Genomic DNA, 22,297 nt, shown 5'->3' with positions numbered 1-22,297 from the left:
AGCTGCTGAAGCATTCCTAAGCCCAGCATCAGCTGCTGAATGGGTTCTTGTCTCAGAATTCTGTATTTCTAAGAGTTAGGCATTCATGTATTCACCTATACAGAAGAAAGTGGCAAATGACTTGTGTGCGCCAAGCATTCATGACAAATGCCAGGAACTGGATAGAAAGCCCCCCTTAACCACCACTGATGCCATTCAGAATGGCAGCCTCTCAAGTCTCTTCAGCATTGTAAAGGAGAGAAATACAGATTTAGAACAGAGCTACATTGGCTGGGATTCCTGCGGAGACTCTGGAAGTGGATTCAGACTGAAATGGCCAGAAGCGAGGCTTCAGATTGAGACAGTGAACCTGAGAGCACCTCTGAGGAAACAGCTGTTATTCGGTAGCCCCCAGAGTCACCAGCTCTGTCCCTTTTCTGAGAGAAGCCGGAAATCCGTATTTTATGTGAAATTTCTCAATATTTAAACACTCTGCAGGCCAAACAAAACACAGCCACTGGTTTTGACCTCTGCTTTATAGTAGAGAATGCCTGCCTTTGTTCCTGGAAACTAATGAATGCTCAATTAAGAGAAGGAATTTGGAGGTTAGTGTAAGATTGTGTTCTTCAATGGGCTACAGACCCCATCCCAAACCCTTGAGATACTAATTGACAGGCTTGCCCAGGCTGACAGCCTGGCTCTGAAGTGGACACACACAAGGAAGTAGGAAAGCTATTCCAGGTCACTCTGCAAGGTCAGGGCAGCAATGCAAACATTAGGAAGGCTGAAAACACAGGTCAGGTGGCTGTAAGAATGCCCCACAGTCCAGATAGCTGTAGTTAATAAATCATATTGGAAAGGTATCAGCGCCTCTCTCCCTGGCATTGGTCTGTGAGGTAGAAAATTAAATAGAAATCAAACTGCAGATGGCTGTCAGGAGCTTTTAGGAGACCAGCACGCCCAGTGTGAGGTCAACATGGGATGAAGTTTCTGCCTGGAGCAAAGGTCTCCAAAAGGATAATGATATACACTATTGGGCATCAGAGGGGGCTGGGTACCACAGTGCCTCCTTCCTCACGTTTTGTAGTTCACCTGCCCATGTTTAAATGCCCATTCACGCAAGTATACCTTGGTCAAAGAGCCTTGGTCAAGGAACTTCTTTGGGCCAAAGGAACTTTGTCTCTGAAATGGGAATGAATATTACTTGCCCTAAAAGGGAGTTGTGAGCTCAGTGTTAGTGCGATAGAGTCTGCCTGACACGCCAGGCTTTAGAAGCTGTGCTCTTTACTCATGGTGTACATAGCAGCACTTATGTGCAGGGAGAGCCAGCCTCCTCAGTGGCTCTCTGGAACCTCTTCAGTGTCACTGAGACACCTATCTGTAGATGCTCAGCTGCAACTGTCACTGCAGAAGCAGTGCTGCACCTTAGTTCTGCCCATCAAACTCTGAAGGGGATGTTGACCACGAGAGCCCAGGATCATCTCAGCTGCCTCGCCTTCACCATATGGAGTGACAAATTGGTAGAAAAACTCTGGTGCGCACACACCCATTGCTTTCAGCATGGTCCTAGACCTCCCTGTGGGCCCACAAGGAAATGAACATGGAGACCCCCATTCTTCAAAGTGTCTCACTTCCTTGCACTTCACCAGAGTGACTTTGGTACTGTGACCCTGCTATCAGCTTGCCTCCTCTCTGCTGTTGTAAAAAGGTTTTCAGAGCTTGTGCCAAAGGTGAGTTAGTGTTTGCTAAGAAAGGTGAGTGTCCTCCACACCCATTTCTCTGAAGGATGAATACCTCTTTGGTAGGCTATGCACAGGTATCTTTTCAAGTGTCAGAAAAAGCAGCCTTTTATAGAATTATAGAAGACACATTTTTGTACTCAAGGAAAACCACCAAAACCATACTGTTTCTGCTGCTATAAGAGAAGTTCAGCATCCTGAGAGGTTGGCAGAAACAAAAGGCAACCTTGTTTCTTCCCACCTGCAATTATAGTTTTACTAGCTTGTAAAGGGCACATAGAATTTGTGGTACATTCTTGTCTTGCAGTAGGGGAGCGGCCCTGCTGGGAATGTAATTGGCTTTCTCTGTTTCTTCAACACTGAGGTGGAAAGGAGCTGGCCTAAAGGGCCTTTACGCTTAGAATTTCTCTATGCTGAATTGTGTTTAAATTCTATACATCTCCCTGAATGCATGGTTCCATTAAATCCTAGTTAGAGGTGGAAACAAGGCTTACCTCTGGGTATAGCCCCTTCCCTGCCATTTCTTGTCCCTTTGTAAAAGCCGAATCTCTCTCTCTTCCCTTCTCTTACCCTGACCTGTCTCTTTAACTTAACTTACTAGTAGGGATTATTTTGAACCCTGTTAGCCCCTGTTAAAGATACATGATATCTGAGTGTGACAAGTTTATTCAGTACATCTCATTTGGATCACCTTCTCCCATTTCCTGCCTCAGTTTTACACAGATTCTCTTCCCAAGCCAGGGGTCACTAGACACATCTTGGAGAGAAACTTTATTTTTACTCCTGATTCCGGCATGTCTTATTGAAAGGTAGAGCTACACAATCTTTAGAGCCTCTTCCAGCTCCCAGGGGCCTGGTTTGAAGCTTCTTGAGAATTTACTACAATGGGGAAGCCACTCCAAATGTGTCTGTCTTCCAGGACTTTGTAGCCAGGTTGCCCAGAATAGGCAGCTACAGCAAGGAGCCAAATGAGCCAGACCATACCAGGGAAACACTGTTGGCTCTAAGGAACAAATGGAAGACTTCCATGTGCCAGAAGTCAGCCGTTTTAGCTTTTTGTCAATAAGTAGCAACCTTAAATATTGTTACACATACAGTCTGAAAGAACTTGTAAGAACACATTCAGTAGATAATCTTGCATCCTGTGGCTATCAAACAGGCTCTGAAAAATGCACTGTTAGGCAGTCCATTGTTGTAGACATCATAGAGGACACCTAGACAAATCTGTGTGGTACAGGTCAACCAGCATGTGGACTCATAGCACCACCAAGAGATGCTGAGACTGACAGAACACAGAATACTTTTAAAGGAAACCCATTCCCCTTCAAAAGTAAAAAGACTACATTTTAATGATTAAAAATGATGAATAGAGTACGTCCGGGCAGACATAATGTTGTGAGCATTTTTGCATGGGGCTTCGGAGTTAGTGGGGAGCTCGTGCCTCGCTAGGGCCACAGCAGTTGGCAGTTGGGCCCTCCTGCCCTGGCCGGTGGTCTGAGAAATGCAGGAAGGGGGCCGGGGGAATCCGCCCCCAGCCAGTTGGAGTCATGAACTTCAGTGTACAAGGAGGTGACAATGCTGATGGCAGACCCTCCTGATGGCATTAAAGTCTTCCCCAATGAGGAGGATCTCACGGGCTTGCAGGTTACCATCAGTTTCTGAAGGGACTCCCTATGAAGAAGGATTTCCCTGCCTCCCCACCCAAGGGCTACTTTCTGACTAAAACCTTCCACCCAAATGTGGACCCCAGTGGTGAGATCTGTGTCAATGTGCTCAAGAGGGACTGGACGGCTGAGTTGGGCAAACGGCATGTGCTGCTGAGCATCAAGTGCCTGCTGATCCACCCTCACCCAGAGTCCGCGTATGCTGCCCGGGCCATTGGCTCACAGAGATCCATGGGGGCGCATGTAGCACCAGCAGCAGGAGGGCTGAGGCTACACTGGATCTGGCCAGTGGGGCTTCAGCCTCCTCTGCTGACCCTATGACTCCAGGGGTCCTAGGAGGAGCTGAGGGTCCCATGACCAAGAACATGCAGTTGAGAGAGATAAGAAGCCAGCAGCCAAGAAGTTGGACAAAAAGCAAGCACTGAGGCAGCTGTAGTGGGATTCTTCTCTCTCCTTCCTTCCCTTCTGTCCTGTCCCCTACCACTCTGTCTCTAAGTTATTTAAATTATGGCTGGGGTGGGGAAGGGTGTTGGGGGGGCACCAGGACCTGGATTTGGTTTTCTAAATAAAAAGTTGGAAAAGCAAAAAAAAAAAAAAAAAAAACAGTAACAGGTTTTACAAACCATAATTAATTGTTTATTATCAATACCAACTACAATGGATTGGAGATATCTGTGTGACTGTGGTGATATGTTCTAAGAAATGTACCGTTTTCTTCATGCAAATGCAGAGTTCTTGTACAAACTAAGATGGCTAATTCACAGGAGCTAGAATCTTAGAGGGCTGCCATTGTACATTGGTGACTGAAATGTTTAAATGACACAAAACTATGGCAACTTTATATACTCCTTAAAAACAAGTCCTATTTATACCCCCTAATCCAATGGCAGTTAAACTAATGTCCAACACTCAAACATAGGCCATTAAAATAATATGACACCTGGTGCAGTTAACTAGTGAAGGGGGAGCAGCCATTGCCTTGGGGTTAAAAGCAGGGAGCCAGAGGCCATTTGCAGCTCTGATGTGTAAGACAGGTTACTTAGGAACTTGTGATGCAAGGGATATTAAAGCAATGGGGTAAGATTTTAAGGCTGGATAATACAGGAGCGTTAAGAAGGCTGTGACAGGACTCCTGAGTGGAACAGAGGTCAAGGGGACAGGGAGAAAGTAGGCAAAGCAGCTGGAGGTAATAAAACTACTGCTCTTAGTTTCACCTTCTCTGCCTGCTGCCTTCAGGGACAGGTCAATGCTCATACAGCAAGAGGCAGGGGCCAGAGAAGCCAAGATTCTCAGCCTTCTAATACCATCCCTGAGTTGCTAAGATACAATCCCACTGAAGGCAAGGGGCTTGTGCATTTAATTTTCCTTTCATATTTGGTCACAAGAGAACAGAATGAGACAATCTCCAAACCCCCATGACCCACAAGGACAGTAACAGTTTATCCTTTACCAAGTCATGTAATATCTCTGGTACTTAAAATCTTTGTGTGTAAAACGAGAAGGTTGTGCTAAATAATTAGATTAATAACAGCTTCTCTTTATTATGTGCTCAACAAATACCATTTACTTTTATGTTAGAGGACTGACTTTAGGCAAGTCCCTGTTTTAAATCTACATGGATTATCTCATTTGATCCTCAGAAGAGCCCTTTGAGATAGGTACTATTATTATCCATGTTTTACCAACGAGATGAACTTACTCAAGGCCATCCTGCTGGCATGGAGGAGCTGGCATTCAAACTCACGCTCTCCTGCCTAGCCACTTGATGTTATTTTCAGTTTTGTGTGAAATGTTTCAAACGTTTCAAAACATAAAGAACGGCTACTACCAGCTTTATAATTAACCTGGCAGTTGAAAGAGTCCCTGAGTTGGAGAAATAAAAACCGTCACGTTGAACTTTTTCTTTCTAGCTCCAAACCTCATCCTTTGTAGTAACAAACTGCTACCAAGATCCTCTTGTTGAAGAAGCAAAGGCCTCCTCTGCCAGGCTGGAGCTCTTGGCCTTTCCCGGGCTGAGGACAGGAACAGTGGGTCAAAGGGAGATAGAACTAGACTTACAAACCCTCACTAGCTAGAGTGCCAGCCCTACCCAGTGTCCACGGAGACTCTGGGCACATTGTGATCCTGTTGATCAGGGCCACTTTCCTGCCCCAGCTCCCCTAAATAGGCCTTATAAGCCCCAGTATTATTAATGGGTCAGTTGTAAATAGTGCTGTTGTGGTCAGAAATTCTCATTCTATCTGTACCAATAAAAACCAGCAATTCTGGAACAAAGCACCTGAGTCACTCACTGAGTATATCGTGGTTCACAAGGAAAGCAGAAGTTCTAAGTTCTTATTTTTCTCAAGTTTGGGGTTATCATATCCTGTATTTACAACTTGTGTCAGGGTTTCCACCCCTTACTCCCTGTGTATACATTTTTAACTGACTGCTCTTTAATTCCCTCCTCTCCAGTTGGTGGGAGTCATTGACATGTGTGTGGAGTTCAGCTAGTGCCCCTCCCACAGAATGTGGTTAGAAAACCCAACTCTTCTAGAATTGCCATCAGCCTAAAGGTTCCTTCTGGAGGGACCAAAGCAAAATCTCTGATGCAGCTGACATTTTAGGTGTGTATACAATTTACCAAATTGTTGGCCACTTGGCTCTGAGTTGGTGGTCACAAAAGGAATTAGCAGCCCTCGCCTTCTATCCCCAAAATATGAAAAGGGAAGGGCGTTACTTGGCATTGGCCCAAAGTACTGCTGGCACACAGAGTCAAACAGCAGCACAATGGTACATTTGGCCACAAAAGGCTTTGGGATGGCAAGAGGGGCCAAAATAGTTGTGGCATACATTGGCTAGAATCTTAAGCAAATCTGAGTTTAATTTAACATAGAGATAACACCCCCACACACACCCAAAACTGGTTGTTGCTTCCTCTGCCTCTGTGGGATGAGAGATGCAGCCAGGAGTTACTTCACAGGGGCATCTATGTGCTTTCAAACAAGACACACAGTGGTCTTTACATAGGTTTGACATCTGCCTGGGCAAGATGGAATAAGGGTAAAAAGACATAGGGGTAGCTGGGGAAAGCTGAAAATGGATCCTGAGGTTTGAATTCCTTCTGTGAGTTTGCTTAAGCCACACTGCTTGAGCTTAGACTAGAGAGGCAGGCAGTCTGTCTCCTTGGGATAAGGAAGGATTTGGAACGCAGTGAATGTGAGGTCTTGGCCCCACTGTGTTTTCTGGTTTGTTTTGTTAGCAGAAGCAAGTTATTCTAGTTTCTTGCTTCTGGCTTTCCCCTCAGCACACTTTAAGCAATGAGTCTCCACCCCGTTGATGGCAACGGGGTGGATGGAATGGGATAATGAAAGGGTGGACAGAGACGTTGATTCAGCTTCCTAGGCTGAGGAAGGCAGGGAGATTTCAGACCTCAGAGCTAGCTTCTCAATCCATCAAGGATAGTGAGGGAAGGGGGACCACAGGGCTGAAGTTGAAGTCTCCAAGAAACAACTATGGCCAGCAGTTGTTAACTGGGAAAACCAGCTTTTGTCACTTGGAAATAGCAGGAGAGATGCTATACAGAAAGAAAACCAGTGCAGTCACCAACCAAAACTAATTAGGACCATAAAATGGCTGAAATGGTATGATGCATATACATATATAAACACTTAAACATTTAGTAAGGAAAGGACTGCCTTCCCTTTAAACACCAAGCAACTGCAAGCACTTCAGGAAAGCCCCAGCACTTCTGGACTGTGGACTCTAGTTTACAACCTTGAATTTTTACTAAGTGCTTGTCACTATGTTGAAGCAAATTCAAAACAAGACACGTTTTAGGTGAGCAAGTGCTGAAACAGTCCACCGAGTCATGAGAAGACGTCCTGTAGGAAGGCACACCAGCCTTTCACACCCAGCAAGGTCTGTGGTTCACAGGGGCAAAAGTGTACAGGGTACAACTTGGTGGTTTTGGGGGGCTTTTTTGTTTTGCTTTGTTTTGTTTGCTTTATGGAAAATTTATTACAACTCTCTAACTGCGCATTATTTTTTTTTTCAACATCTTGCTCTGCAGCTTCCTTCGCCCTTTTTGCTTGGATGCCAGGCAGCTGGGCATTGGCACGGGCCATTCAAAGACTAGCAAAAGCCTTAAAAGTTCTTCTCTTCTTTGATGACTCTGGCCTTTTCCTTTATGTGCACATTCCAATGGGCACCACAGGTCCTGTTAGCTGGGTGGTCAGTTTAAGTTCCTCTTTGGGGCAGAAGGCTTCCTGGGGAAAAGGATGAGCTTGGAGCGGCTTCTTCAGGCACTGCACATTGGTCTGTAGTGACTCTGTAAATTCGTTTCACTTCTTGGATCCACAGAGATGCCAATGGTGCGAGCCATTTTCTTGTGGATACCGGCCACCCTGAGTTCCTCCAGACGGAAGCCCCTGCCAGCCCGGTCTTTGGTGTGGTATCTAACTCTAGGGCACCTCACGATGGGCCTGATGGGACCGGACGAGGGGCAGTGCCGTGCGCTTTCCCCTGCCGAGCCTTGCGTCTACAGATCTTGTGTGCCGGCTGGTTGGAGCAAGTGTCCACTCGCTGCTGCCAATCCTTGTGGAACTGGGGCTTCAGGATCACGCCATTCCAGCTGGGCATCGTGGCTGCCTCCTGTATAGGAGAACAGCCGAGCGGAAAGAGGTGGTTCTTTTCATGTGTATGGGCAGAGGCAGGGTCTCACTGTGTAGCCTTGGGTGTCCTGGAACTCACTATGTAGACCAGGCTGGCCTAGAACTCACAGAGATCCACCTGGCTCTACCTCACAAGTGCCAAGACTAAAGGCATGTACTACCATGCCAGCCTTAACTTAGTGGTTCTTGACAAAGCTCCTGTTAGGGCTTCCCAGAAGAAAATGTCACCTGAGTTACCTAGCTCTTTTAAAACAGTCTCCGAGTGAAAGAGTCAGCCTAGAATCCAAGTCTTTCCCTTGTTATCCCTGGTTATGTTACTGTGAGTAATGCTTGGCAAGAAGGAAATGCCCAAAAAATACACAGTAGAATGAGTCAGTTCCAGGGAGAAGGCAGAGATGGACATGAACTCAGAAGGGGGCATTGGTTCCTTCCAGCAGTGCTGTTGTGTATTTGTGAGCTGACGCTGTCATTAATAGGTTTTCTCTTTAGTGCTACTTGGTTCTGAGTTCAAGTAAATAGTTGGCTTTCAAGTAATTCTTTAAATAACCCTGGTGTGTGAGCTTCCTTCAGCATGACCTCTAAGGGGCACCTTAGCAAGGTTGCTGAGGCCATAGTGTCTGAAGCCGGGCAGTGTGAGAATGTCAGCTGTGCCCTTCAGCCAACCTCTAAGCCTTAGTATGTTACTTAAACTTGCTACAGCTCAGTTTCCTTCCCATAAACTACCTCACTAGGGTGTGAGTTTAAGTGAGGTGCCTATGTGTGTAGTGCCGAGTGGAATGGTTAACAATACAGAGTTAGTGCTCTTAGTGGAAGTCCCCTGTGATGTGAAAAGCGACCTCTTGGTCAGTAGCACTGTAATGCTCCTGTATTATGGCCCATCTTACCACAGTTTCTTTCTTTGCTTATGTTTCTTGTTCTGACCACCAGTTAAGCTCTCTGTGAACAACAAGAACATACTAATGGACACTAGAAATTGTCTGAAGCATTACAGCAGGGATATCTAGGCACTTGGTTTTATATTCAGTTTATACCACTTTTCTAGCACAACTCTAGTCTTTTCTAGGTCCACCCCCCACCCAGTATTTCTGTCTCTGACATGAATAGTAATTTAACCCACATGACTTATAAGGAAACTATGTAAGTATTGAATTTTTATTTCTATGTTAGTAAATAGTTAAATGTCATAAAAATGCTTTCAGATGGCCCAACAGAAGCCATTGGTACTACCACAAGGGAAGCTGAGTGGAAGTAACAGTTGGTCACCTGCGGTGCACCTTCCCTTTAGAAACACTAGTATGCAGCAGAGTGTGATGGCCCAATAGGAAATAAGCAAAAGAGCAAAGCAGAAGTAAACACCCAGCAGTGTGAGCTAAACGTGACAACACGCCTGCAGTCTCAGGGCTCAGGAAGTTAGGCAGGAACTTCAGGCATTTGGAGAGATCCCGGGAGACAGAAAAGTTCTAGAGCAACTTGGATAATAACTCAAAACCTCACCTCAAGAAACCAAGGGCCATGGGCCACATAGTTCAGTAGTCAAGTACCTGTCTACGACTGCTTGATTCTGGGTTCTATGATTCCTAGCACCAGGAAAAGAAAAGATATTCAGTGAGGTGGCATTGCTAACAGAATTGTGCTCTTACACGAGGGATTTTTCTGTTGTCAGAACTCAGTGTGTTCTTAGAAATACGGATATGCAAATTATAGTTTTTATTATAGTGTATTTAAACAAATGTTCTCCTTTCTAAAATTTGGAAATTCTTGGTAACTCCATTTTATTTTATTTACTTCAGGTACCTTCTTACTTGATCACATCTACATATTTTATAGGATACCCTATGATATGTTCTCTTGAAATTACCTTAGATAAGACTTGTGAGCACTATACCAAACTGCAGTTCTTGTTTGTTTGAGAGAGATTGCTGTCTAACTCACTGGTGGGAGTTGTCCTGCAAAGAAGAAAAAGTAATGGCCTGGGACTGGGTAAGGTGGGGGTGGAGAGAGGAAGGCAAGAAGGCAGCTTGGCCCCAAATGGCTTTGGAACCCAAGAGAAGGGAGAACTGACTGCCCCAGACGTGTTATTTTTCCTGTGGCTTCCACCCCCACCTCTTCCAGTCTGAGCTATGAGTACAGTTGAATTTTTCACCACAGAACTTGGCTATGCTTCCTAAGGGACTTCCCCCCCCCCCATCTTTCCATAAATTATAGGTTTGTACATGAGAGCAGAACAGATGATTCTCATTATCTTTTGGGTTGGGTTCATGTGTGCATGTGTGTGTTTGAGAAACCTCCCGCTGTCCACTCTTAAATCTATATTGAAACTCAAAGCTGAATAACTTTTGTTAACAGGAGCGCCTGATGACCAATGAATTAGGCCTTCCTTCTCAATAGGATGATTTTAACTTGACTTATGTCAGCTGCAGGAAACAGGAAGTCAGGCTCTATTTACTCACAGCCCTGATATCAGGTACAGTACCCAATAGACACCCTGTGTTGAAGCCTCTTTGTGAGTGTATCTGCTGATTTGTCATTTGACATTTCAAAAATACCTTTTACTTCCAAAATTAACCAATTCAGATGGATGAAATAATAGGACAAATCTGAAGAGTTAACTGTCCCCAGGATATAGAAACTACTTATAAGTAGTTATATAATTTATTAAAGGCTAAAGCCACTATGTAGTAGTTACTTTTTCTGCTGCCATGATAAAACACCCTGACCAACAGTAACTTATAGAAAAGAGGAGTTTATTTTAGCTTACAGATCCACAGAGGGTCCATAATGGTGAAGCATTGCAAGTAGGCATAGGGAACCGAGAGATCACATCTTTATTCACACAGATGAAGCAGAGGGAAGCCAGGCTGTAAACTCCCAGCCCTCTCCATGTCACATGCTTCTTCCAACAAAGTGTCACCTCCCTAAGGTTCCAAACATTACACCAAGCAGATATCTAGTATCCAGATGTGAAAGCCTATAAATGTATTTCTCATTCAAACAGCCACACACTGCTAATGGTTAAGCACAGAGAACTCCTATTCGGGGCACTCCTTTTGCTTAGGTACTCAGTCTAGGTGCAATACAATGACAGGTCAGGGGAAAGAATAAACTGTGATACATTGTTGGAATCCTAAAATAGACAGGCTAAGACTCTGGAAGAAAAAGGTCCTCAGGGAACAGCACAAAGAAAATGAAAAAATGTGACCTACACGGGAGCAAAATATACTTTACTTGGGATCTGATCATTTTGTCATTCACAGGCATAATGGGATTGGAGTGAAATAATTACTTGAAAAAGCACCCCGTGACAGGATGAGAGAAAGAAGAAAAGCAGGAAAGAACAGGCAACATATTTAAGGAAGCAGAGTTAATGTTGGGCATTCATTTCAATAGAAAAGTTGAACTTACAGAAAGAGCAAGCAAGGATGGTCACATCGTCTACTCCCAGAAGGAACATAACACTCTGGGCTGCAGAAGCAGACTTCAGAACAAAGGGAGAGCTGAAGTGAATGCGATGCTTGAAGAAGAGTTAGCCATGAGCAGAGAAAGGGGAGATACTGCAAGAAGCATGCTAGAGAGATGGAGAAACTGGCTGAGGAAGACAGTTTTATAATCCAGGAACTTCTGAATGAGACCGCCATCAAGGTAGCCCCCCAAATGGCCTAGAAAGTGCTATAAATTCCCACTACAACCTTGTCTTGGAGTTTAATAAGTCAAATATGTATTTGCCTGCTGTCTCCTGCCCTAACCTTGACCAAGTCCTACTGAATTAATACCCTCTCTTTCTACTGGACTGCCTTGGCAATTCTTTTGTTCTTGCTGTACTAAAAATAGTTCCAGGGACAAAAGGGATGAGATACATGAAAGGCAACAGCTTAGGATATGTTAATATAAGTCTTTCTTGTTCAGGACCAACTAATCCATCTTAGGAGCCCCTAGAACTCATGCTTTTTGATGTTGGCATTTTAGTCAATGATTTATTGATGGCTGACCCTTTTACTGTATTTCATAATATGAATTCAAATTTAACACATGAAGTCACTCTGAGGATTAAATCCTATGTTAATTCTGTTGTTTACTCTTAAATAGACAAGATATCGATTGCATAATTAAAAAGTTAATATACTTAGCCTTGTTTACCTAGGTATTGATTTAAAGCTAAGATTATGATCTGTGGTATGAAGTTTTTTTTGTGTGTCAAATGTGCCATGTGCTATGCTTTATTTAAAGACAAAACTATATAATTTAAACATGTTTGTCAGGTACATGAGGCCTGGCAGAAACTTAAGAGCAAAGTGCACAGTAAGTTACATTAAATGTATGTGTGACGTGTTTTAATTTGAGCAAGATGCTTGTTGTCATTCTAGAGCAATATGGTTTTTCTAAAAATGTTCTCCACAATTGTGTGCCTGACAGAGTCTAGCATAGGCCTGTACCAAGCTGTGACATGGTGTTTCCAAAATGTGGAATAAGAGATTTGATTTGTGCTAATGACTGTTGTAAGAGCCACTTGTGTATGTTCTATGTTTGTTGGATTTGCATTGGATCCTGTTGTTGTTCTTGTTCTCCAGATGAAAACCTCAGCAGGGAGGCTTGCTCTAGATCACCAGTTAGTACATTTACATTTCAGAATTTGGTTTCAGGCAGGCTTTTTTCAGCAGCACTCTTAGTAAGCAGGGGGTGCCTCTGGCTCCACAGACTGTTGATCACAGTGATATGAGTTGTTACAATCATTTTAGGTGTGGATTAAAATATTTTATGGAAAGAAAGATGTCCTTTTATTTGTCTCCATTCTTCGGGTTAAGTCAGGTTTCATTCTGGTGCTGCTGGGATTTGAATCTTTGATGTTTGATGTCTTCTTTTCAACAGAATTGATGTCAACAGCAGGGCCAGCAAATAGACAGGGGCTCAGGCTCTGGCAGGGTCACCTTGATTTCCTGGCTTTTGACCTATGATATTCATAGAAGACTTTATTTTAAATAAATGTTTTTAGAGTGTCCAAACTGTCTAATTTAAACAAAGTATTGAATAAACCACATCCATGGAATGCAGCTGTGACATGGTCACCATTTCTTTTCATATGATTGAAGTTTTAGAAACACGGTCATTATCTGGCATTTTGAAACTCACTCTACTAGAATGACTTTAGCTTTCAGTGGCTTTTAACCTGTAAGTTTCTTTCTTTCTTTCCCCCTGTGAAATCCCCATGTGCTTCTATCAAAGAAGTTCCCTGAGGCTGGAGAGATAGCGTAGTTGATAAAGTGCATTGCAGGCATGGGAACCTAGGTTCAATCCCTGAATCCATGTTAAAAAAAAAAAAAATCCAGGCCTGGTGGTACAAATGTATAACCCAGTCCTAGGGAACAGAAACAGAAGGTTTCTGGTGTATCCTGGCCAGCCAGTGTAGCTGGTTCAGTACTAGTATGAAATCTTATCTCAGAGAGAAAGGTTGATGGTTCCTGAGGAGTGACACCCAGGATTGTCCTCTGATCACACGAAAGTGAAAACACATTTATGCTCACCTACACAAGTGCATACAAAGATTCCCAGTGCCCCTCTGTGGATTTGGTGTTTTCACCAGATCTTGATAATGTCACACCCATAAAGAGATCAATTTTAAATACTTCTTTTTCCTGAAATAATTCCATTCCTACATTCTTTGTGGTTTAAAAATCTTCCTTTGTAAAGTGAAGCTGATCTAGAAAACCAGACTGTGAGGGCCTTTCCTGTCACTCTGTGCTCACAGTAGAGCCCTTCTCGGTTGCCTAGTAGTCTTGAGTATCTCAGGCACGGTGATATGGATTTATGCCAAACTTTATTTCTAAAGCATATTCAAGCATTTTCTTCAGGGACATTATTAAAAAGGCCTCTGCTTGTGGCACTCTTGTGTCTGTTCCCTTTGTTTATAGTTTTGCTTTCCAAAATAGCTCTTCTGTCCTTCAGTATCCATGAGTGATTACCTCCTACTGTTTCAGACGGGTATTAGCTACCTTGTTCTACAGCTGTTTCCTTGGCTTATAGTTTGTTCAATACATATCTTACACATGCCTACCACCAAGACTCCCAGTCCTTACTATATAAGGAAATGTCTAGAAGGCTTTAAAAGATTATATATGTACTGTAGCTGTCTTTAGACACACCAGAAGAGGGCATCAGATCCCACTACAGATGGTTGTGAGCCACCATGTGGTTGCTGGGAATTGAATTCAGGGCCTCTGGAAGAGCAGTCTTTGCTTTTAACCACTGAGCCATCTCTCCAGCCCCTAGAAACTTTTACTATTGCATATTTACTCTCAAATGGATTGGTTCTCATCAACCCTTAATGTAGGAGATGGCTGTGGAAGCCTGAACTCATTGGCTTCTTAGTTCTAGATTCTTTAGTGATAAGTTAGTTTTCCAGTTCGTGTGCTCTTGCTAGACCACCATCCAATCCAGCTTTTATGGCTGGGTCCCAAGATCAAAAATCCACCATTAGCCTTTGATGTTGCAGTGCTCAGCCTTATATCGTCAGAATAGACTTAAGGTCACAGGCAAAAAGCTCTCTGGAGTTTTTTTCTATTTTGACTTGTGCCAGCCATGGCTTTGGAAAACAGTCACTAAACAAGACTTGGGCTCCACATTCCTATCTCAGTCACTTTCCCGGGGAAGAAGAAGACATAACCTGCCTGGCACAAGGTGGGTACCAAAGCCTGTGATGCGAAGTCACAGATGTGGACCCTCTCAAGTTTAGAGTGCATACTAGCACGCATACATCATTATGAGTAAATGTGCCAAGCTGGTGTAACCGGTACCAAGTTACACCAGCCTTTTAGTCTTAAAAAGATCTATCAGTGGAAGATAATTTTTGTTATTTGATTAGATCTGTATAGTTAGCCAATTCCTACTGTGATAGCCCAGGCCTTCTGTAATATTTTAAAGAAAAGAAAAGAAAACAAGCGTACATTTCTGACTGTGTTTGAGAGCCAGGCTTCTGTCACTAAGCAATGAAGTAGCTCAAGTAGCCTGGCATAAGTGGGAATTTGTGGTTTCTAAAGCTGCCCATTCTCCCAAACGACTAAAATATGTTATTGGCATTTGGCTGTTTTCTATGTTTTGCTCTCCTTAAGTTTCTTTTTAAAGGGGTTTGAGTTTAAAGGCACAACCACTGAAAAATGCAATTTAATCATAGAACTGTGAAAGGCTAAGCCCAGAGTTAACCCCAGGATGCTCTGGGCTGTTTGGCTAAACCAAAGCTTAGAATAAGCCTTAATCCCAGGGCCTGATAGCAAGCAAGAAGGAAGTGGAGAGTTAGGCCAGAGACAGAGGCCTGGCCAGTCTGGCTGTGAGTCCCACTTACTTAATCCCTTTCCACTGGGAGGCCAAGCAGCTGATTGACACTGGAAAGAACAAGAGAAAGGAAAGGGGAGTCAGTAAAGGGAACAAGAGCCACGATGGATAGGAGGGCTCCTCCGTGGGAGTACTGTCACACACAGTGCATCACAGAGTAGAACGCCAAAGGCTTCCTTAGTCCCAGTTCACTTTATAACCAGAAAGGTATGTGATGGCAGGGAATTTGGAATTGTGACCAGTTGCTAAAGAGAAAGTCATCTTTTAGGCAGCTCAGCAAGGAAGTTCATAGCCCAGCCATTTCTAGACCTGAAATGGGATGCCAATATGATAATGTTGTGAGGACATAGGGAGGAATCTCTGCCTGGCAGGAGTCAGCTACCCTATACTTCACTCTTCAGAGGCAGGGCTGAGCACAGGGCTGAGTGCTGGCTGGGGTGCAGGGCTCAGCTCTGCCTCTAAATTGCACTTTCTAAGATTTGTATTGTATGTTTAGTAATTTAGTACATATTTCGAAATCATCTTAATTTTTGGTATGAAATGACGCTACATCTTCCTCTTTTTCCCCAAATGGATAAATTGCTTCAGCCTTGCCTTTAATAACCTATCTTTCCTGTGGTGACTCTTGATAAATGTCCCTTCTAAGCTCCTTTGAGTATTTGAGCAATCGTTTGTGTTCCTTAATATCAGTTTCAATTTCAGAATCAATCCTGTAGACCTCATTCATGTCTTCAAAACGATTGTACTTATTCCTCACGTTCGCTCTTTGAGAGAACTGGTGATCATTGCATCAACCCAATTTTAAATTAGTTTTAAGGATTGTACTTTCTTTACGTGGAATTTTTTAACATCTTAAGCAGTTAAAATTATTTATTTGGGACTTGAGAAAGCACATGTATAGTTTAAATTTTAGATGACTATTAATTTAAAGAAGTAACTTAATTTTGTAGTCTTAAGTAAGACTGAGTAAAAACAACCATATGCCTCAGAACATCCCAAGCAGCACTTGCAGAGTAGGGCATAGTGTGCCGAGCCAAGAAGCTTAAAGGCTGCACACTCACAAGTCCAACTTTGTCTCTACAGAGATCTGAACATGCCCCACGTGTCAGATGTTTGTGTGCTTATTTATACCACATAATGGACAAGAATGCCAACTGTCCCAGTGTTAAAATGTTTTTCCAGATCAATGCAGAAGTTGCCTGTGTTGGCCTTTCTAGCTGTCCACAAAAGTTACCCAGTGTTGTCTTGCTGCACAGAGAGCTGACAAACACATCCCCTAGGAGTTGTGAAGCACGCATCCCCGGAAGTTTTCTTGAGCTGCTTGCGGCGCTCCCCTGGCAGCAACTTCTCCATGTGCCCTCTGTTCATTCCCTTAGACCAGAATGCTCTCTGGTCAGAGATTTGCCATTGGTTTGGATAGGGCTGTAATTTAAATGTTTGGATCCTAGGCCTGCCCTAGGAATGTTTCTGCGACATTCAGTTTTAGGTCTTGATGCAAAGGCTAAATGTGCTTAGGCAAGCCTAAAACTGAAGTGACACAGAAGCCATTTCTTCTTCATGACAGGTCATCTGTTCTAGAACTGTGGAAGCCATCAGAGCTACAGGAGACAGACTGGGGACCAAAGTCAAGTCTAGCTACAAGGTGACACTTGAGCCAAGTGTGAAGGACTGTGTCTTAAGGGAAGTGTAGAAATGGAAAAAACAGAAACAAAGAAACAAGCACTGAGGTCGGGTGGACCTGAACAGAACTGCAGCCTGGCCATGCCGGTCCTGATGGCTCCAGTCACGGCTCCTGGACGTAACACACAATAATACTGACTTGGAAAAGTTGCAGTTAGAACTAGACATAAACATAGAAAGCTTCCAGAAATTACACTTGATAATCGCAGTGAAGGGTAGTTAGTTGTACAGGGATAAGAAGCAGGCAGAAGAGAGCAGAAAATGGGCATTATGAGAGAACATCATGAACAAATGTGGGCAAATAGCTGTGCTGAGCTTGAAAGGCAAGCTAGAGAGGATAAACCGCATCCTGAAGGGACTGAAGAAACGTCAGGGATTTGGTTAAACAGATGCCATCTCTAGAAAGACACAGGGTTAGGGCTTGGGCTCTGGGATTCAAGCTTTCTACACTTCCAAGCTGAGTGAGCTATTCCTGGCCCCCATTGATCTGCCAGTGTTCTAGGTGTCTCACATGCATTCTCCGAAGAGGGAAGTGAGTTCAAATGGAAGTAACAGTTGGTTACTGTGTGAGGATGGTGGGGAGTCCTGCTAATGCCATCGCTATTTGGATCGTCTGGTCCAGTCTGGGTTTTGTAAGATCACAGAGGTTAGAGTGACTGGAATGAAGGCTGAAGGAACAAGAGAGAAAGTAACACCTGTGTGGTTTAAGAGTTGGGTAAGATGTCTACATGTGCACTGGGAGAGAACTTGCCTAGTGTTTACAAGACTCCAGAATCCTTCCCAGCACTGTGATATGTAGCCTGTATATGTTCTATGATTTTTAAATAGAGGGAACTCTGAACTCCTTCCCCTAGTTTATCCTAACCAGTGCGCAACTGCTTGAGACTTTGCTTGCGCTCTCATCACGATGGAAAATGGACTGTTGAACACTCAGTGCTGTTCTTTCTCATTTATGCTCGCTGGTGGAGGGCCACGGGCTCAAACCTCCTCATCAGATTCTCCTGGTCTGTACTTCCTCCTTGTTAGAACTGTTAGTCCTTCTTCTAGCCTGAGGTGACAAGGTGCTTCGGGGGTGTAGAGCTAAAGGACATTGGGGTTACCTCGGATGGCACAGTCTACCCTCAGCCTGCTGGGAAATTGCCTGGTTCTGGTTTCCTTTCCTAGGCCTCTTTCCCTTTAGATTTTACTGAAGCTCTGAACGTGGCTCACTTGGGCATGGTATTCAAAATGCCTTTCTCTTTGAACCTAATCTTATCTTTAATTGTCCTCCTGTTGTAAAACCATAGTTTCCATTTCTTTCTGGAGGCCAAGGCTAGGGCGGGTCACTTGATACGCTTTTTCTTGGATTGACATTGAACTAGGAGTAAAATTATTGAATTGGAAAAATACTTCCTCTGTGCAATAGCCCAGGAGTGGACACCTCAGAATACATGGAGAACTTAACTTCAAAACCTATCAATACTGTTTCTCTGCTTTATAAAGCTGTTCATTATTATAAACAAACAGCAAAACCAATAAAACCCCCATGCAAAACTACTACATTTTACCTAGCCAACCATGTTAGCAAAGCTGAAAAGGTACAGGCAGAGGATGAAGCCAGGGAGAGCCAGTTAGAGGAGGTCTGCTTAACAGGGCTGCAAGGGAAAACCTCAGCCACCACTAGCTAGATCATAGCTGGAAGAGAGTACCAAAAAACATTCCAGTGAATTCTTAGAAAACACAGCATTCATCCTAACTGATTGCCTACTAACTCCCAGTCTAGTATTGAAAGAGATAAGATTAAATGTGCCGAATTAAATGATAATTATGTAAACAAAACCAACCTTGAATTACCTGGCATTAGATATGGCTGTTGACTCTGCACCTATCTTATAAATCGTTCTAATTGAGTGGGCAGTGTTACCTTCCAAACCTGAAAAACTCCTAAGTAGGGAACATTCTGAGGAGGCTGCCAGGTCTCCCTGGATACAAGCATCAAGTCTGCTGTGAGCAAGACAGGTTCACTGATAGGAAATTGTGTGAAAGGAAATGTTTTTAGGAGCAAATATAAATATAGGCTATACAGAACCAAAACTGAGACAAGTTTTCTACATTTTAATAATAATTACAAATGTATATATCCAAATTTATATATTACTGAACTAGACTTCGAACCACAGAATTATATTTTAAAATCCAGCTTTTCTTATAGCCTGTCCTCCCAACAGAACTTTTGTTAACTGGTGGCAATCTGTGTCTTTCTGGGCAATTCTGTACTTCTTACAAAGACCAGTTTTTAAAAGTGGAATCACAGTGTGCTGTCTTTCTGGGGCTTCCGCTCGGCGGCCTAGCAGTGGGCTCTTGAGCATCGGTGGGCGTTTGGGCACACATGCACACTCAGTACTAATAAAGGTTTGTCTCGTTCTCCTCATTAGCTGCAGGCTCTGTCAGATCAGTTAACTTAAGCTGTGCCCACTCAGTGACCTAGCTATAAGGATACTCGCTAGTATAACACTCCACATGTTCTAGAATGCGATAACACAGTTTCATTTTTCCCATGTGAGGTGGAGCATCTTTTTAATATCGTCACTGTTACCTGTTAAGTTTATTTAAATTATCAGGGTTTATTCCTTGCTAATGTAGAAGAGAGCTTTGTATATTGTAGAACTTGGCCTATTTCATGTAAGTATTTTCCTGGGTTTTGTCATTTTATTTTGTAAATGATATTTTTTTTTTTTTTTACTTTATATATAAGATTCACAACTTTTGTAAAAGTACTTATTCTACATGAATATTTTCATGAATACACTTTTAAATTTTTACAATATTTTTATGGCTTTCTTTTGTATTTAAATCTTCGGTTTATGGGGAATTACAGTTTTTATGAGTTTAGTAATTTAGCTGTATTTTTGCTGTTGATCACTACACAGCTGCTACAACATCATGTATTGGTTAATTTACCTGTCCCCACTTTATGTGCACTGAATTTATTGTGCACAGATATCTGAATTCCTATCCTGGGTCTTGAGAGGCCTGGGTACAGACCCCGTCAGCATGCCAGATACTACTGGAGAAACAGGATGTGTGGGAATCCTCAATTCGGCGAGCAGTGTTTACTGCCCGTTGACACCTTGAGGCAAAGAGACTTAAAAATCGCCAACAATCTCAGACAGCAGCATGAACATTGTAGAGCATCAGTTCAGTTTGTGTGGGTCTTGTCTGTCTTCATCAGTGACCTAGAGATTTATTAGACCACAGCCTTCTAGCCAGGAACTCACTTTAATTTCTCACTTAATCTCAGGCATTGTTGGTCCCATAAAAGCAGCTAAGTCATAATAATGTCAAGTGCTTACACTATACTTTCCATCCCCAAAGTGCTATCCAAACACTGACTAATTAAATGCTTTGATGAAAGGAGCCTCAGAGGAGCCCCCGGATCTGGTTGCACACCTGTGAGGGGCCCGTCCTGAAGGCCCTGCTCCTCTCTGAACGGCAGCGGCGAGCAGGAGAATAAAAAGGCTGCTGACATCATTTATTTCACTGCTGCTGAAATTTCCTAGGGTATCTTCTAATTAGCCCGGCTAAACTCACCTTTTATCTGTCTCCCCACATATTCCCTTTCTACATTCCTGGGGCTATTCAACTGGCCTCTTTTGATGTTTCCCCCCCATGGTTAATCACAAAATCATAGACTCTTCAAATGAAGGGGGATCCTTGTTGATCATTTAGCACTCTGTTTTGTACAAGAGGAAACTGAGGCATGGAAAAGTGTATGCCCTAAGAAAAGTCTTTCAGTTCTGTGGGGACATCCCTGAGGACAGAAACCAAGATTGCTAAGTCCCATTCTAAGTCCAAACACCCTGTCTTCTTTCTCTCTGTGCCTGTGTCACTTTTCTGTTTTCTTTCCACTTCTGTGTCTCTCCTGACTCTTAAAATCCTTCTTTATGTGATCAGGTACAGTTGATGCTGTTTTTCTTCTCTCTTCCTTTCAGTGGAGTCTCTTAAGCCTCATGTCCTCTACTCAAAGTCTGCTCTGGAAACTCGTAAATCTCCAATCTTCCCTATATTAATTCTTACATACGTAGAATTGGGTTGTTATTGTTGTTTTTTTTCTCTCCGGTTGTATTTGCCTCTCCTGGAGTTCAACCAGTAATGTGTGCGATTATCTCTATATTGAAAATATCCTTAAATGTGACCATTTAAGAAAATGTTTGTGCTGATGTTCCCTTAGCCAAAGGTAGATCTAGTACAGATCAAAACTATTAGTGCAGCCCAGCAGGTGCAGTGACACACACTTAATCCCAGTAGAGGCAGGTGGAGTTCCTTGAGCGCAAGGCCAGCCCAGTTTGTATAGTGAGTTCCAGGCCAGTGGACTAGATAAAATAATAATAGTAACAACAACAATAACAGAAACAACAAACAAATAAATGCAAGCCTGGGCGTCCTGGGTTACTTCTGCTTTTCCACTGAAGGCAAATAGGCACACAGTGACTTCAGAATGCCTGCCAAGTCAGAACCTGGCCGGCCTAACCTCTGACCCCTTCCTAGTTGTGAAGACAGGAAGCCAGACTGGCGCTGGGAAGTTAGGGGATTGCTTCCCTTCTTTGGGTAACTTTTCATTTATTAAGTAAATAAGGAAAGTGAATTTAAATGACTATTTGGGTCTTTTTCTCATATTTAATAAAGCAATAATGCTGTGCCAAAGTGACTAGTAGGAGATTAAATCAGATTAACCTCAAACATATGAGTAACTCAATAGAGAATAGGTTCTGCTGGTCATCCTTGAGAATTTCCTGGAACTGTTTCAGTTTTAAATATTTACAGCTATTTTCCACACGTGTAATATGAAGACTTCTTAGTTTTCTAAGGCTTGGGCATTGGAGTTGCATAGCTGTCCTTATTCTGCAAGACCTTCATTCATACTGATGGGTGCATGGCATGACAGTGCCGTTCACAGCACAGAAAACTGTGTGAAATGGGGCCTGACCTGTAGTTAGTATTTTTCATTCTGGGGTTATCTTGACCATTCTAAACAATGGGAGGAAATGGGATTAAAATCCCTTTGTCTTTTATTTTTTAAGACTCCAGCAGGAAGCAAAATGAGGGGAGTGATTATGGGCACTCACTAATCTACCCAATGACATTAAGCCATATCAGATTATCACAGTGTTTCCAAGTCTTAATAGAAACTGTCACACTTAGGAGAGGATCAGATAAGAACTCTTTGGTGGTATCATAATCCTCCTTCAGTACAATGACTGATAAGCCAGCTCAGTCCTGGTGT

At 43.1% G+C, this 22,297-nt stretch overlaps 1 protein-coding gene and 2 pseudogenes across 3 annotated transcripts in view; 2 read left to right on the top strand and 1 right to left on the bottom strand.

Moving 5' to 3' along the window:
- PLEKHM3 (pleckstrin homology domain containing M3) overlaps positions 1-22,297 on the top strand; it is a gene marked incomplete at its 3' end in the record, with an annotated part of 150,081 nt that overhangs the window by 97,601 nt on the left and 30,183 nt on the right. The window lies entirely within an intron of this gene.
- LOC308432987 (ubiquitin-conjugating enzyme E2 S-like) lies at positions 86-3,818 on the top strand (annotated as a pseudogene). Its single transcript has 2 exons — positions 86-383; positions 3,277-3,818. The product of its transcript is annotated as a ubiquitin-conjugating enzyme E2 S-like (transcript).
- Positions 7,231-8,002, bottom strand: LOC308432986 (large ribosomal subunit protein eL13-like; annotated as a pseudogene). The gene has a single exon. The product of its transcript is annotated as a large ribosomal subunit protein eL13-like (transcript).

The sequence above is a fragment of the Micromys minutus genome, assembly GCF_963924665.1.
Source record: "Micromys minutus genome assembly, chromosome: 19".
Classification (NCBI taxonomy): domain Eukaryota; kingdom Metazoa; phylum Chordata; class Mammalia; order Rodentia; family Muridae; genus Micromys; species Micromys minutus.
Note: the sequence above shows the minus strand (reverse complement) of the source record. Positions and strands in the feature narration are given on the sequence as shown.